Below are 15,697 nucleotides of genomic sequence, written 5' to 3' on the forward strand. Positions count from 1 at the left end.
ACTAGCCTCCAAAACTATTCCAGACAGCGGAATAAAGCAGTGAATTAGATAAAGTCCCTGTCCTCATGAATTTACATTCTCATGTGGGAGACAGGACAGAAATAATCAAATAAATATATAATACAGCATCAGCAGAGGACAGCAAGCAGGATAAATACCAAAAAGTCTACACAAAGCCACAACACACTGAAATGGCAGAAAATCAAGACAAATAGCAACTCTTGAAAGAAGTCAGAAGGAAAAAGAATGCTTCCCACAGAGGAACAAGGTAAGAATTACATCAGACTTCTCCTCAGACACTTCATCATACAGACAAGATGAAAGGGGAGTGAAATATTTAACGTGCTGAAAGAATTCTGTATCCCGTGAAATTATCTCTGAAAAGCGAAAGAGAAACGGACTTTCTCAGGCAAGCGATGTCAACGGTGGTAAATGCCGTGAGGAAAAAGAGAGCAGCATAAAGGGAAGGTACCATCTCAGAGAGGTCAGGGCATCTCCCAAAGGAGGTGCCAGTTCCGTGGAGACCTGAACAAAGGGAAGGAGCAGAGCTGGAGCCCTGTGGGGAGCAGGAGTGAGCGCTCCTGGCAGAGAGAACAGGAGGTGCCGAGGCCCCGGGGTTGGTGGGGTGTTGGAGAAGTAGAATGAAGCCAGCACTGCTGGAGCGTGACAAACCCAGGGCGGAGGGTGCAGTGAAGAAGGAAGGACCCAGGGCCCGGGTCACGGGAGGAGTTTGAGTTCGGTTCCGAGTGCCAGGAGAAGCCACTGGAGGAGTCTGAGCTGAGTGGTGATACAATCAGGCCTCTCACTTCCAAAGATCACGCTTGGCCTTGGTGTGTGGAGAACGGGCAGGAGCAGGGAGACCAGGTTCGGGGCAGAGGGGGTGGGGAGAGTCATTGGCTTCTGCATACTTTGGGAAGGTGGAGCCAACAGGATGAGGGATGGACTGGATCTGGGGTGTGAGGAAAGGGGTCACGTGGGTCTTTGGCCTGAGCAACCGGGGAGGGGCAGTGCCTGTAGCTGAGGGGGGGCGCCTGCGAGAGAAGCTGGTTTGCGGCGCAGTGGAGAGTTCTGCTTTGTTGAGACGACTTTTAGGCTTGCAAGTGGAGAGGACACACGGGCAGCTGGACATACCAGTCTAGAACTCAAGGGAGCGGGAAGAGTGGAAAATACCACTGGGAATCGGCAGCAGCAGGAAGTCGAGTTCAAATGCCCTGCCTGTTCTCACGCTTGGGGTTTTCTCATAGTCATGGAAAACTGCCTGTAGCTCTGCTAAGAAAAGTGGAAACATTCTTTCTAGGGTTGTCTCATTAAGGCTGGAATATTCTACGCAACATCAGAGAAGGGGAGACGGGCACCCCTTGTCTCCAGCAACTCCATCAGTCCTCTCCCAGTGGGCAGGTGAGCAGACCTCTGATGGCAGGAGCTCCAGGAAAGGTGTGCTCAGGAAATCAGCCGAGAGGGATGCTTTGGGCCAGTGGCCAGAGGAAAATACCTCCTGGGCAGAACCACTCAGGGCTCTGGGCAGAACTGGAGACAATCTTATATGGTGCCCTGAAGAGACAGTGAAATAATCATTCCGGTCCAATTCTCTCTCGGACCTGATCACAATGTGACTTTTGAATTACAGCTGCATCTGGTCACTAAAACTGTGGCCGATGGGACTTTAACTGCCTCTAACACTTGCTGACATTCCTGTTTAAGGGAAGAAAGCAAATCTTAGACTCAAAGCCTTCCAAAGGCAACTCTAGCTACAATGTAATCACATCCTATGCTTTAGTTTTATTTATTTTTCTGGCTACCCTCTGTTTAAGACAAGTGCTACTGGTGTCCCATTTGGAGTTAAGAATGTACAATGTCCTTTTGAAAGATATTCGTGTGTATGTGTGCATACATGTGTGTGTGTGTGTGTAGTCAGTTAATTTAAAGAAAAATGTTAACAGTACAAGTGGCACTCATATGAGGCCAAAATGACGAAGGTGCTACTCATATGACTACAGCCTGAAAAACCATGGCTATAAAAGATGCAGAAATGAAAATAAGAGGGCATCCCTGATGGTACAGTGGTTAAGAATCCACCTGCCAATGCAAGGGACACGGGTTCAAGCCCCGGTCCGGGAAGATCCCACATGCCGCGGAGCAACTAGGCCCGTGCGCCACAACTGCTGAGCCTGCGCTCTAGAGCCCATGAGCCACAACTACTGAGCCCGTGCACCACAACTACTGGAACCCGCGCGCCTAGAGCCCATGCTCCGCAACAAGAGAAGCCACTGCAATGAGAAGCCTGCACACCGCAACAAAGAGTAGCCCCCGCTCACCGCAACTAGAGAAAGCCCGCACGCAGCAACGAAGACCCAATGCAGCCAATAAATAAATAAATAAAATAAGTTTATAAAAAAAAAAAAAAGAAATGGAAATAAGAGCCCTGAGCCTCATATTCATACACAAAGCTCATAATCACCCGAGATCAAGGGCGAGAGCATCTTCCTTTCCCTTTATAGCCCTGTCAGGCTGCAGGTGGATAACTTTTTCTCTTCCATGTTGCTTTTGGTATTTGCTATGGCTAGATTTCACCAAAGGCAAAAATTCTCTGCATAGAGAATTCTCACCATCTCAAGGCCACGAATTTGATGTTACCAATGTTATTTCCCCAAATGCTGCAAACTTATGAAATGCCTTCTGAATCAGCAAAGATTATTATGTGCCCTTTAAATAACAGCTGCATCTGATCACACTCCTAATTCATGGGGATTGAAGTTCTGGACCAAAACGTCCCCAAATGATGCACTTACCAAATGATGCACTTACCAAAAATAAGGAGTGGGTTTGGGCATGACTCAGGGCCTTGAGCAGGCCAGACCTCAGGTAACTCTGTGTATCAGGTGGTCCCTGCACCGCATTGCCTGCCCAAGTCAGATGACAGTGTCCACGTGCGGTCCATAGAACCAGGTAGAGAACAGAGCTCAGGCAGAACAAGAACAGAAGATATTCAGATGCGAGTCGTGCTGACCTCTTAGGGCCCCAAAGAAGCCACCACACCCCTTCCCTGGAGACCTCTTGGCCCAGTGATGTTATCCCAAAAGTAGGAATTGTGGGTCCTGGGTTCTCAGCACCCCCAGCTGCGCGGCTGGGCTGAGGGAGGCACAGCTGTCTTGCCCGAGGCTGTGTCTCTTGTGAAGGAGAAACATCCGGCCAATTCCACCAAGAATGTCAGTCAAAATGCAGCGCAGGACTCGGTCAGCTCAGCCATCCTGCCCAGCAGCTCTTGCGTCCTGGGAGCAGGCGCCTGGACCGTCCTCAGCCAGGATAGGGAGAGGCTCGTGTCCCAAGGGCTGTGGCCTTTGCAGCCCCCTCATCCCCGCAGTCCTCTCCCACCTAAAACCTGCAGCCTGGGGGAGCTGCAGGACTTGGAGGATGTGACATAGGATGTGGGGACCCGGGGGCTCCATGGAGAGATATGCAGAGGTGAAAGGGCAAACCTGCTTCTAGTCTCCTTATCAGGAATGGCCGAGGGAAAGGGAAGTGGGTAGCCCTGGAGGTCAGGCTGGGGGGTCATGGCTGGGGCAGGGTAAGACCCAGGAGACCTAAGAGAAGACCCTGCTGGGTGGGGGGAAAAGGAGAAAGGGGTGGGAGACTAGAGGAGGGCCAAGGAGGAACTAGCTGCTTGGCCCTTTCCCGAGGGGTTGGGGGGGCAGAAGCTAGGGTGGCCAACCCTCCAGGTTTGCCTGCGACCGAAGGGCTTCCTGAGAGACAAGACTTCCCGGTTTAAAACCTGTAAGGTTGGTCCCTCGAGGAGCAGTCCTGCCTAGGGACTCACCATGCCACCCTGTTGGAATGCCTTCTGACTTCTCCCCCTCCGTTTATCCACGCAACACATAATGAAATGTCATTATTTGCTCAGCAGTGAAAGGACAGGCGTGACCTGGCCATTGAAGCCCGCAGACTGGGCCTCCCTTACAGCTCAGGCCCCCGAACATGGGGACTGCGTCTAGTTCATGGCTCCACCTCCCGCTGAGCTGGCCCTGGGCCCTGAGCGGGACGGGTGCTGAATACATGTCTTCGGCTTGAGGGGCTAAGGCACCTAGGGCAGGCTGGGAGTGGGGACACCTCGGCGACCAGTGAATGCCCACAGCCTCTCACCCACACCAGCCCACAAGCACACGCACCTACGCACACGGGCCCACCTAGTCTTTGAGCGACATTCTTCCTGACCCAGCACAGAGGGCACCCACCCCTCTCAGCTGGGAAGGGGGAAGAGGACACACGGCAGGCCTGTAGGCAGACGCCAGCCTAGGTTAGGGGAAGGTGGTCCCCTAGATGAGGGGGACCAGAGCTGGCTTGTTTTCCCCTAGCTGCGAGGTCTTAGCCTCGGGCTCCAGCATCCTGTTCCCTCAGGGGTCCCACCTGCAAGGAGCCCACAATAGTCAATGTACCCCACGTATGTCTGGGGTCATCACGGGAAGGCAGAGGCTTCCCTTGGCCTTGGTTCTTGCAGCTGGAGAAACCAGTGGGGACCCTGAGCGGAGACGAGGCCTCCGGGGCACAGCAGGAACTGCTGGGGTAGGGGGCGGTGCTGGAAGAAGCTAGGGGTTCCAGCTACAACTCCGACTGACTCCTCTGCCCACTTAAGGAGTAGGGAACTATATTACTGAAGTCACCACGGGACTGTAAGTTTCTTGCAGGCAGGGGCTATGTGCACTCATCTTAGTCTACCCTGAAGGGCAGTGCTTAGACGGGCTATGGACTCTCCACACTGTCCATGGACAATGCCCTTGGAGAGCAGCACCCCACGTTTCTGTCCTGCCCCCTGGTGGCGTTTTGTCATATTGCAACTCATGAGATACAACAAAAAGCAAGGGGTAGGGTTTCGGACTGGCTGAGTTCAGCCCACTGTACCCCCCATTTGGGGAGCCGGGTCTTGGGATATCATTAGGATAAGACCCTTTGAGTGTTCTAGGAATAGCTGGAACCTAGCCACTCCCAACCAGCTGAGGAGTGGGAGAAAAGAGCAGGATGTGGGAAGACAACTTCAGAGAAAACAGCAGCCTGGGACCTGATGCACACTCTATCCACAGACCACAGACAGACAGTGAAAGCACAGAAGGGACCTTGGATCTTTTAAATCAAAACTTAGGTGTCCAGAATTGGATTATCACAGTCTTTGGCAAACATACACTCATGCTTTCATTTGGTTAACTATTCACTTAGTTATTTTTCATAATTCATAAGTACCTATGAACTAGGGATTTTCTTTCTTTTCAAGCGGTAGAGCCCCGCTCTTCTTCTAAAGGAAATTTCACAGGAACCCCGGGATATAAAAAGTGGAACTGGGCTTCCCTGGTGGCGCAGTGGTTGGGGGGTCCGCCTGCCGATGCGGGGGACGCGGGTTCGTGCCCCGGTCCGGGAGGATCCCACATGCCACGGGGCGGCTGGGCCCGTGGGCCATGGCCGCTGGGCCTGCGCGTCCGGAGCCTGGGCTCCGCGGCGGGAGAGGCCGCAGCAGTGAGAGGCCCGCGTACCGCAAAAAAAAAAAAAAAAAAAAAAGTGGAACTGCCCTGGCTGCTGGCTGCTTGGCCTCCCCTTCACTGCCCCAACGGCCCTGAGTAGCCCCTTAGAATTCTGTGCAACAGGATCTATAGCAACATGATCGATCTATGCCAGGACGGCAGAAACCTGTCTCCTTCATTCCTATACCCTAGTGCCCAGCACATGCCCAGTTCGGTGCCCGGTTTCAACAAATGTTGGGTGAAATGAATTGAATGAGAGAAGCTTGCTCTCATAACTGCCCAGGTCTGATTTGGAGAGAGGGCACCAAAAAGCGCCTCTGTCTCCAAATGTCTCCCCCATCAGCCTACCACAGTGCCTACTGTTCCGCATTACCACGCAGTCTAACCCTGCATGTCCTCCAGGACCCAGAGCAGATGCTACCTCCTCCGTGAAGCCTTCCCAGATGTCTCCAGCCAGAGTCATCTTGCTGCCTTTGAACGCTGGGGCCACTTTATTACACCTCTTTCCTGCATTCTTCACACTCACTCAGCCCTCAGCCCAAGTTATTTGCATACATGTCTCCTTTCCCCAACAGTGCAGATGCTGCACTCCTTAAAGGTAGGACACGTTTGATTGACATTTGCTTCCATCTCAGTGCCTTCAAACAGTAATATTCAATACATTTGTTTGAGGAAGAAGGAAGTCTCCTGATACTCCTAAGGACACTGTGTCTCCAGAAAGGCCCGTTAAAGTTCTCAAGAAAGGCACCTGGAATCAATTTGACCTACTGAGACACGAGCATGGAGTGGTTTCTTCACTTCACAAACCGTCACCAAGCAGAGAGCATGGAAGGAAATCGAAAATAGGCAGGTTTGGGTGGAAAAGAGACACCTAGAGCCGCACTAGTGCCTGAGCTGTGTGCAGAGGATGGGTCCCTGGCCCTGAGAGAGATTCGAAAAATGTGGCCAAGGAAGAGCTGGAGGAAGGGGCCACAAGAGGAGAGAAGGGCTGGAGTGTCCTGGGTCCTGAGGCACTTGAGTTCGCCTCCCCACGCCTGTCTCCAGTGCCTGACAGGCTGGGACAGGGGGACTGGTTCCCTTTTTCTCCCTCAGAACATCTGGGGCTGCATCAGACATAACGATCTGGTAAAGAAAATTGTTATGGAAATATGTAACCGTGAGACGTTATCAAAGGCGTCTTTAAAGTTCCTTTTCAACCCCCAGCCGGGTGGAGGGGATTGGAAATTGGAAAACTGGGAGACGATTACAGGACCATCAAAGTGGTCGAAATTCAATCCAATCTGCAGGTTTAAGGATGGCTAGCAGACCCCTGCCCCAGCCCAGAAGGCTGCAAACCCACTGTTTAAAAACCAAATCAACAGCATCATCAGATCTGGGTCTGGAGCAAACAAACGGCGCCCACAAAGGCTTCCCTGGATTTCCCTTGCATTGAGGAAATCTGAGAAGTGAGGCCCTGGGGAGGCGCCTAGCCCTGGGAAGGCTCCCAGCTTCCAAGGCTTCTATCTTCTCCTCTCCAGCCCACCCCACCCCCATTCTGGGCTCCGCTCTTTGTCTCTCCATCCTTCTTGATGCCTTTCTTCTGCATCTTTTTGTGCCTACTCTTTCTCCTTCCATCTGTCCCTCTTCTCCTTCCATCTCTCTTTATATATTTCTTGTCCTAACAGTGTTCTACCTCTCTCTTTTTCCCCTCTGTTTCCCTCTCAAAATCTGCCTTTTTGTGATATTTCCCTCCCTTTGTTGTGAATTTCTATCCCTTTTGTCTTTCAGCACTGCATCTGTCTCTTTACATTTTGTCTTTTCTTTCTTTTTCTTTCTTTCTCTCTCTGTCTCTCTCATGCTCTTTCTTTCTCTGTCTCTCTCTTTCTCTGTCTCTCTCTGTCTCTCTCTCTCTCTTCCTTTTTCTTTTTCACAGCAACAACCTCTTTTCTTCAGCCTCTCTTTAATTTTTCTGCCCTTTTTCTGCTTGTGGATTTCCTGTCATTTCAGGCTATGTATGAGAGGAAATCCTCTTTGGCTGGTGTATTTACCATTATGAGTCCTGGGTGTTTCTCCCGGGGGTCCAAACACAAAGAGTGCTCCATGCATATGCTCATCGAATGACTCTTGTCCCAACGTCCATCGCCATGAACTGTCCATGGCGGCAAGATTACTGTGCCAGCACACACAGGCACACAAAATAGACATGTGGTTTTACCTATGAGCAGGCTCTGCAGACATGTAAATTTATGTCCGGAGGGGTGGAATGCTACAGCACATAAAATTGATACAGGCAGAGAACGTCGGTAATTTACAATTCTTTTTTATGTGGAGTGAGAGAAAGAGACTATAATTTTGCTACTAATAAAGTTCTCCATATTTATCCTCAAGATGTGAGGGTTTATCTTCATTCATATTTCTTGTGGTCGTAACTTTGAAGCCTCTATGAGATTGCAGGTTTATAATTAGAAAAGAGCTCAATTTGCACGTCTCATTGGAAACACCGGGGGGTTTCATTCCACCCTGCAAAAGTTGCCGGTGACTAAGCACGAGAAGAAAACTCCATTTGGTCATTCACCTTAGAAGAATCGTTTTGGGGACGCAAAGGGAAACACACATGGAAGAACGGAACGGAGAAAACGAAAGCAAACGCACAGTCCGCGCCGCAGGAACCCGAGGAAGACGCGGGAGCCGGCGCGGCTCGGCGCGCACAACCGACGGAAAGTGGCAATTAGCTGCCGGGCCGCTCGCCACGGCCTGCGGCCCGCGGCCCGGAAGAGAGCGGGACGAGAGCTGCAACGGCGGGTTCGGAGCAGCCGACACCCGCCCTCCTGTCTGCCACCCTCCCGTCGTGCCGTCTGCCCGTCGCGGGTCGCGGACCCCGCGCGCCGCGCTCCCGGCTCGCGCGTTTCCTCTGCCCGCCGCCTCCAGCTCGGCTCTCGGAGAACCTCGACGCGCGGCGGACAACCTGCGTGCCGCTCTTAATTCACCAGGCCCCAAGTTCACGGCCGCCGCCCCGGTTCCGCTCGCGTGCGCCCCGGCCGGGCTCAGGCCCCGGGATGCGGTGCTGGAATCCTCGGCCCCGGGTGGAGCGAAGAACGCGCCGGGCGGCCGCGGGCTCAACCCCCGGGGCCCCCTGAGCCCCAAGGCCCCCGGCGATCCCGGAAGAAACCAAGCGCCTGTTCTCTTTGATCTGGTTTTATAGAGATTTGATGCTGACATTAAACTTCGAATGCTTTTATCTATTTCAATCTCTCTCCTATTCCTTCTTTGGGCGGGGACTCCTGTGCCAGCGCGACAATGTCTAAGGGCTGGCCAGGGCGCGCGGTTGGGACTAGGGCACCGGGGTCAGCGGGCCCGATGGCATGTCGGCGCGAGGGCGACGCTGGGCGCAGCCACCTACCCACCTTCACACGCAACTCCCGATCGTCCCACGTATCCCTCCTTACTCCCACTCGCGCGCCAGGCCGCTTTCTCCGCAGCGGGAGAAAGCAGAGCAGGGTTGGGAGGCGCGGGAGGCAGAGCAGGGTTGAGGCGCGGCGGAGAGACCGGGTCTCGGAGAGGCGCAGAGCATGGGGCCGGAGAGGAACTGGGAGCCGCCGCCGCCGCCACTCCGTTCTCCCTCCGCAGCCCCTGTACCCATGCCGAGACACTCAATTACTTTCAGGTGTGGACCACTTAATAAAATAAATCTTCCGGGGCAGGAGGCAAGTTTTCAGGGGCCTAATTCAAATCAGCAGACTTTGCATTTGTAAAGAGGGGTTTCCCTAAAATCCCTACGGTTGGGGGACGCGAGGGAGTCGAGAATAGAGGTCTTCCTGGGATGATACTGCCAGTGGCTGTGTTGGGGGACCCGGAGAGCCCCTCTCTTTGTTTCTTTCCGTCGCTCCTTGGCTGTGTCTTTTCTATCTGTGTTCCCGGTACATCAGAACGGAATCAACCATTTTTGGACTGAATTACCGTTTAACTAACTAGAGCCCTCCAGCCCACACAGGAGACCCAGTGGAAACAAAAGGTTCTGCCTCGCCCCACCCCCCCCCCCACCTCTTGCTCTCTTTTCTCCTCCTTTGTCTCCATCATCCATTGCCCAATGTCCTCTTGATCTGAGATTTCCAAACCTGGTTTTGCAGCACTCTAGGGAAACTCCAATTATCTCCAGGGCTTTGTGAAATGCTCAAAATGAAATAAACTTAAATTAACTTTAATTATTTAACTGCAGGTTATGGACCCCTGATTAGCAGGAAAAGCAGAGGAGAAGGTTGGTGAATCAGATAAAACATCCCTGGGTGTCACAGCTCCCGGAAGGTGAGAAATGCCAGCTTCAGAGATTTCAGGGCTCAGGAAAGAATCCCAGGCTCGGGAAAAGAAAGTCAAGTTCCCATTAATGTTTGGGGCCGGGGAGGGCTCTCTAACAAGAGAGGCCAGGGACTCTGTCCTTCCCTGGGGCTTCCTCCCCTCACCCTCTTGCAAACCATCTCCATCTAGGCCTTTGGAGGAGGAAGGGAGTGGGTTTCTCCCTTCCTACCCCACACCACTCCCATTGAAAATCCTTCAGTAAGTTCCAGTTTACACTGGACAAAGCAAACTGGTTCCTTCCTCTTTTGCTAGGAAATTTAGACCACAACAGAATTTTTGTATGAATTTCCCAGGAATCTGGGCTGCTGTAAACAGGCTATCTGTCATGGTTCTGCTCTTTTAGAGGAGTTACTCACCCCAAAGTCTTGAAGGGCCCCTCATCCTCCTCACACCACCGGATCTAGGAAATTGCCCTTCTCCTGAGCACAGGTACGGGAGCCCCAAGAGGTGACCCGATGGCCATGGTGGAGGGCAACTCGCTCCCACGGCGTCTGACAAGGGCCCACATGTTTCCCGTACAGAGAACAAATCTGCCCCATTAAAGCGTTACTCTGTTGGGGAAAACACTGATGCAATATTGGAAACATGCTGGGCCCACTGTGAGAGCCGGAAGCAGAGGCAGGTCTTCTCAGGAAGGCAGAGAAGGCCAGTGGGCGAAACTAATCCCACCACGTCCACCCTTGCTTGGCCCTGCAAATTGAGGGAGGGATTATTGACCAAAACATCCACACATAGAGGGAGCCTATGGGGCTGGTGGTGCAGTTACAGAGAAAGCAACTGGGGATAGACAGGGGAAGAAGGTGCTGGTGACTTGGGGGCAGCTGCAGGAATGGGACCTGGCTGCCTGGACTTGGGGCCAAACTGGAAGGAGAGTCCATTTCCCCGAGCCTAAACTTTACAACCAATAACTCCAAGGTTTGGGCCCCAGCGACACTGCTGATCTAAATGGTTTATTAACAAATGGAAAATATATAAACACATAACAATTGCCTCTAAGAAAAAACTTATTAAAATCCCCCCGTGTTATTTGCAAGATAAACAGCTGAGACCCTATGGGTGAGGGAGAAGGTGGCTGTGTCCTAATTAGCTCTGTTCCTGGCAAAAGTTCCCTCTTCAGGCCTCAGTTCCCTCATTTCTAAATGAAGATGACAACCTAGATCAGCGATTCTCAAGCTCTAGTCTGCATCTGTATCATCCGGAAAAAAAATGTTAAAACAGAAATTGCTGGCTCCACCCCAAGAGTTTCTGACTTAGTAGGTCTCACGGAGCACCCATAATCTGCCTTTCTCACAAGTTCCTAGATGCCACTGCTGCTGGCCTGATAACCTTTGGGCTAGATGCTGTTTAAACTCGCATCCAGATCTAACACTCTGTTCTATCCTCACGCCCCTGTATCTCCCCCTCATCCCTTGAGGTGTTTGGAGCCACATAAGAGAGGGCTGATGTTTTCACACTCAAGCTTGTATCCCCTGTCATCAGTGCAGGATAAATCTTTCGCTGGCCAACAGGGACTGGTCACCCTGCCCACTGAGGAATCCCTGCCCTCTCAGTACACATATTCCAGTTTGAATTAACCCCAGCTGGCTGACTGCAGGGCCTGAATCTCCAATAGTGGCTCTAATGCTTCTTTCCCTTTGTACCAAGCAGGGCTGGGCCTAATCCTAGCTAAATCTCAAGCAGGCCTTCAGAGGGGTTGGCAAGAGCCCAGGGTACATCTTCAGGCCCCTCGATGTAGCCTAGTATCTGCCAAACACTTGGCCCGACACACACATGCGCACACTCCGTCACACAGAGAACCCCGGTCGTCAGGAGAACTAGTTTTACTTTGATGTACCTCTCGCCGCACATTTGTTTCAGCTCCTCTCCTGGAGCCACGGCCTTATTTATCTTCTTGGCATGGGTTCTTAGAATACTTCCATTCAGGCAGCAGCAAAATCACTCAGCTCCACTGTTTTACGAAGTTTATCAAACAGCAAAATATCCGGTCTCTTTGTCCGATGGATCTGGTGTGAATGTGCCTACAGAGCTGCCTTTCCCCAGATGCCCTGGGGTCTGTGTGTGCTTATAGATACTCTCCCCTCTGAGGACCCCAAGAAATCCAGGGCTTGCCTACTTATGCTGCAAGGGGCCCCCAGAGCAAACGCAGGGCTTCGCGGCATCTTCCCGAATAGGGAGACCCAGCCACCGTACTCCACACGTGCACGCACACTCCACCAGCAGAGCCTCAGGCGCCCACAGCGGACTAACAACCCGGCACCTCGCCCCCGTGGCCCCTCCCCAGGCCTGGCAGAGCGCCCCCAGCCCCAAAGGACGGAGCTGCTTCTAAAATCATCACTGTCATCTCAGTCCTGAAGTTTGGGAGCTCGGTGGAGGGAACCACCTCTCCCGCAGCTGAGGGCTCGGGCCCTCTCCACCCACTTAAAGGGACCAAGGTTTCGACTCAGAACAAGGTCTCCTCCGCTGCTCTCCCCCCACCTCAAGCATCCTGCTTGCTTCCCAGGAATCATCCTCAGGGCTGGGCTCCCTGCCTCCGACAGCCCCTGCAGCCTCACAGCCAGGGCTCTTTGAAGAGCAAGAGAGTCAGTAGCCAGGCCCACTCTCACTCAGCACCTGGGATGCCCCGTGCTGTCACCAGGATGGCACTGATCACAGGGTTCCAGAGCCCAGAAAGTCCACTCGGTGCCCTCCTCCCTCTGCCCCCTAAGGAGATCCCCAGTGTCCAGCGGGTAGCCTGGGGCTTTGGAGATGCACTGGCTTTACAGTTGACAACGTGCACTGACTGAGTGAAGGACCCCTTTCAGGATGGAAATCTGGCTCAGAGGTTCAAAATGTCCCCTGAAGCCATGTCTCTGTGCCCTGTCTCTGCAGCCCCCGTTCTCTGGGCTGCGGGTCATCCATACACCCCACCACCCATGTGACAATAAGTCTGGTCGCTCCTTCCCACTAACTACCTCTTCCTTTCAGCCGTCCCTCTTCATTTCCTCGGCCACACCTCAGTCAGGCCTTAGTCACCCCATGCCTGGACGACTTTCCTATATGCTGACTATGCCCCTTTCTCGTCTGTCCCCTGGCAACTCTGGGCAAGTTACTTACGCTCTGTGTGCCCTAGTTTTCTCATCTGGAGAAATGATGGTACCTGCCTCATAAGGAATTGCATAAGACAATGTACTTAAAAGACCTGGCTCACAGTAAGTGTTCAATAAATGTCAGGTACCATCATTACTATTATTATTCTGCTCAAGCTACCAAAATCATATTCCCAAAGCACAGCTCTCATTCTCCTGCTAAATAACAACAACAACGATGACAACGGTAATAATACTAACACTTATTATGGGCCAGGCCCTGCTCCAAGTGCCTCTCAATACCCTCCCCACTGCCCAAAAGAAAGTAGGCGCCACATTCTGCATGTGCCACCTTCTGGTGCTGCCCAGCCTATGTGTCGTCATGTCTGCTACTCCTTCACAAAACCCCCTGCAGGAGGCAGTCGAGCTCCCTGTGCCCAGACGCGTCCTGCCCACTCGACCCACGCTCAGCAGCTACCCTCCTCTCCATCGGCCCACATTTTCCTGGCCCTTCACATTTTCCTGGGCTGCTCAGAGATCTCCCAGGATTCCCTGAGAGGGGGAATGATCCTTTGCCTTGGTCCTCAGGGTGTGCAGCTGGGAGTCCCGGGCTCAGTGCTAATGTGCTTATGGCCACCGAGTGGTGTCCTTCTGCACCTGCAAGTGACCTGGGAGTGCAGCAGCCCCTCCCTGCTCACATCTGTTCCTCAGCAAGGGCAGCCTGTCTCACCCTCAGAAGTTATCTTAGAGGACTACTGTTCACGTGTCCAAATCTCATCTCCCCAGGAGAAAAAATCTTAGAAGAAGGACCCACTCCGGCTTTGGAGTTGGGGTGCATCCCCCCAGCCCGCAATTCTGCCCAGCACGGTCTCTGCCTCACCGAATGCTCAGATCCACTGAATGGCTGGGGCAGGTGCAGCCCTTGTCTGTCTTTGAAGACTCAGGCAGTGTGCCTGCTGGAGATGGTGCAAGCTGACCGGGCCACCTGCCTGGGGGCCTCCTGGTTCTGTCATTTAGGAAGTATGTGACATCTTGGGCCACTTACTTCATTTCTCTGAGTTCTATATTGTCATCTGTAAAGTAGAAGTAATAATAGCTACCTCCAGAGCAGATGATATGAAATTTTAAAATGTAGAGGGCCGAGTTCAGACCGGCCTCACAATGGGCTCTCAACACTATTTCCCCTCCCCATCGCTCAGCTCAAGCTCTAAGGCCAGGGTTCCCTCTGCTAAGCTGACAGCGAGGCAAACAGGGAATCTGAATACCCTTCTCAGATGAAAGGTGAGTCTGCTTCCTTCCTTCACCCGTGTGAACAAAGGGCCCCCCGTGGAGCCCTGATATCAGCTCACTGTACTGAGGGAGCCCCCTGGGAGTTTGCCTGCTGTGACAGCTGAACACCCAGAGTGCACAAAACGTGTATGGTCCCATTTGGGGACCTCCTCAGTCTCCCTCAGGACAGGCAACGTGGCTCTCACTGCCCAGTGGGCTTTGCCACTTGCCTGCCAGGCACCCCATCATGCCCCGTGAAGTCCCCTTCTTAACCCATCAATGCAGCCACTCCCCCTGACCCAACATCTGACATTAGAGCCTTGCCTTCGGGGTCAGGCAACTTGGGTTGGGATCCGAGCAGCACTCAGCAATGGTGGGATACACGGTGGCGCCCAAGGAGCCGCAGTGTGGGATCCTCTCCTACACAAAGTCAGGACTGATTTGTGTGGCCAGTAGAATATGGCAGCAGTAACGGTGTGTGGGTTCCGAGGCTGGGCCATAAACGCATCTCAGCTTCTACCTTGGTCTCTTGGTTCATTCTCTGTGGGGCAAGCCAGATGCCAGGTTATGAGGCAGCCACGTGGACAGGCCCACATGGGGCTGAACTGAGGCCTCCCGTCAACAGTCAACACCAACCAGCCAACCATGTGAGCAGGCCACCTTGGAAGCAAATCCTCCGTAGCCTGGCCAATGTCTGACCTGGGGTCACGAGGCACCTCAAGACAGACCACTCGGCCAAGATGCTCCTGAATCCCTGACCCGCAGTCACTGACTATTGCTGTTTTAAGCCACTAAGTTTTGGAGTGACTTGTTATGCAGCATTAGATAACGAATACACAGACCAATCTCAGCTTCTTCATTCTGTCAAATGGGAATATTAATACCGACTCTGTAACACAGTTAGAGAGGACAGGAGATGGCGTGTGCCTGGCACACTGTAGCTGCTCTGTGAGTGGTGGATACTATTATTGTTACCAATCCTGCTCCCTCTCCTTCCCAGGAGACTCCAGAAGAGGCTGGGCAGAGGCCCTTCCACCCTCTTCACTTGCTTTTCTCCCAGTCCCTTGTAAGGTGCAGGCCCGGCCTTCATATTCTCTCTTCCTCCAACGCAGGCGCAGACCCTGGGCTGGAGTGGATGTATGTGTGACATGGTGGTGAGCTCCATCCAGAACTGTGGGGTGGGTTCCGCTCACATTTCTAAGGGTGTTCAGTGGTGTGTGTTTGCATTTCCTTTGAAGGGCCCCAAATGTGATAATTACATACTTGTTAGCCCTGTAAAATAACAAATCTGGAATCTACACTCTGGAACCAATGGATTTCCTGCTGAAATGAGTTCAAGGGGTGCCCTGACCAGCATTCCCGGTAAGAGCCCTGCCCCACGAGGCCTTGCAGACCACCTGTCTGCCCACATCCCTCAGCTCCTCTGCCCCTCCACTCAGCTCTCCACCTCATGGCTCCCGGGAGCAGGTGTGCTTTTCTGTTGCTGTTGTTTTCCTGTTTTCTTAATATGCGCCCTCTGGGTGTGGC

This window comes from Globicephala melas, chromosome 1 (genome assembly GCF_963455315.2).
Source record: "Globicephala melas chromosome 1, mGloMel1.2, whole genome shotgun sequence".
NCBI classification, from domain to species: domain Eukaryota; kingdom Metazoa; phylum Chordata; class Mammalia; order Artiodactyla; family Delphinidae; genus Globicephala; species Globicephala melas.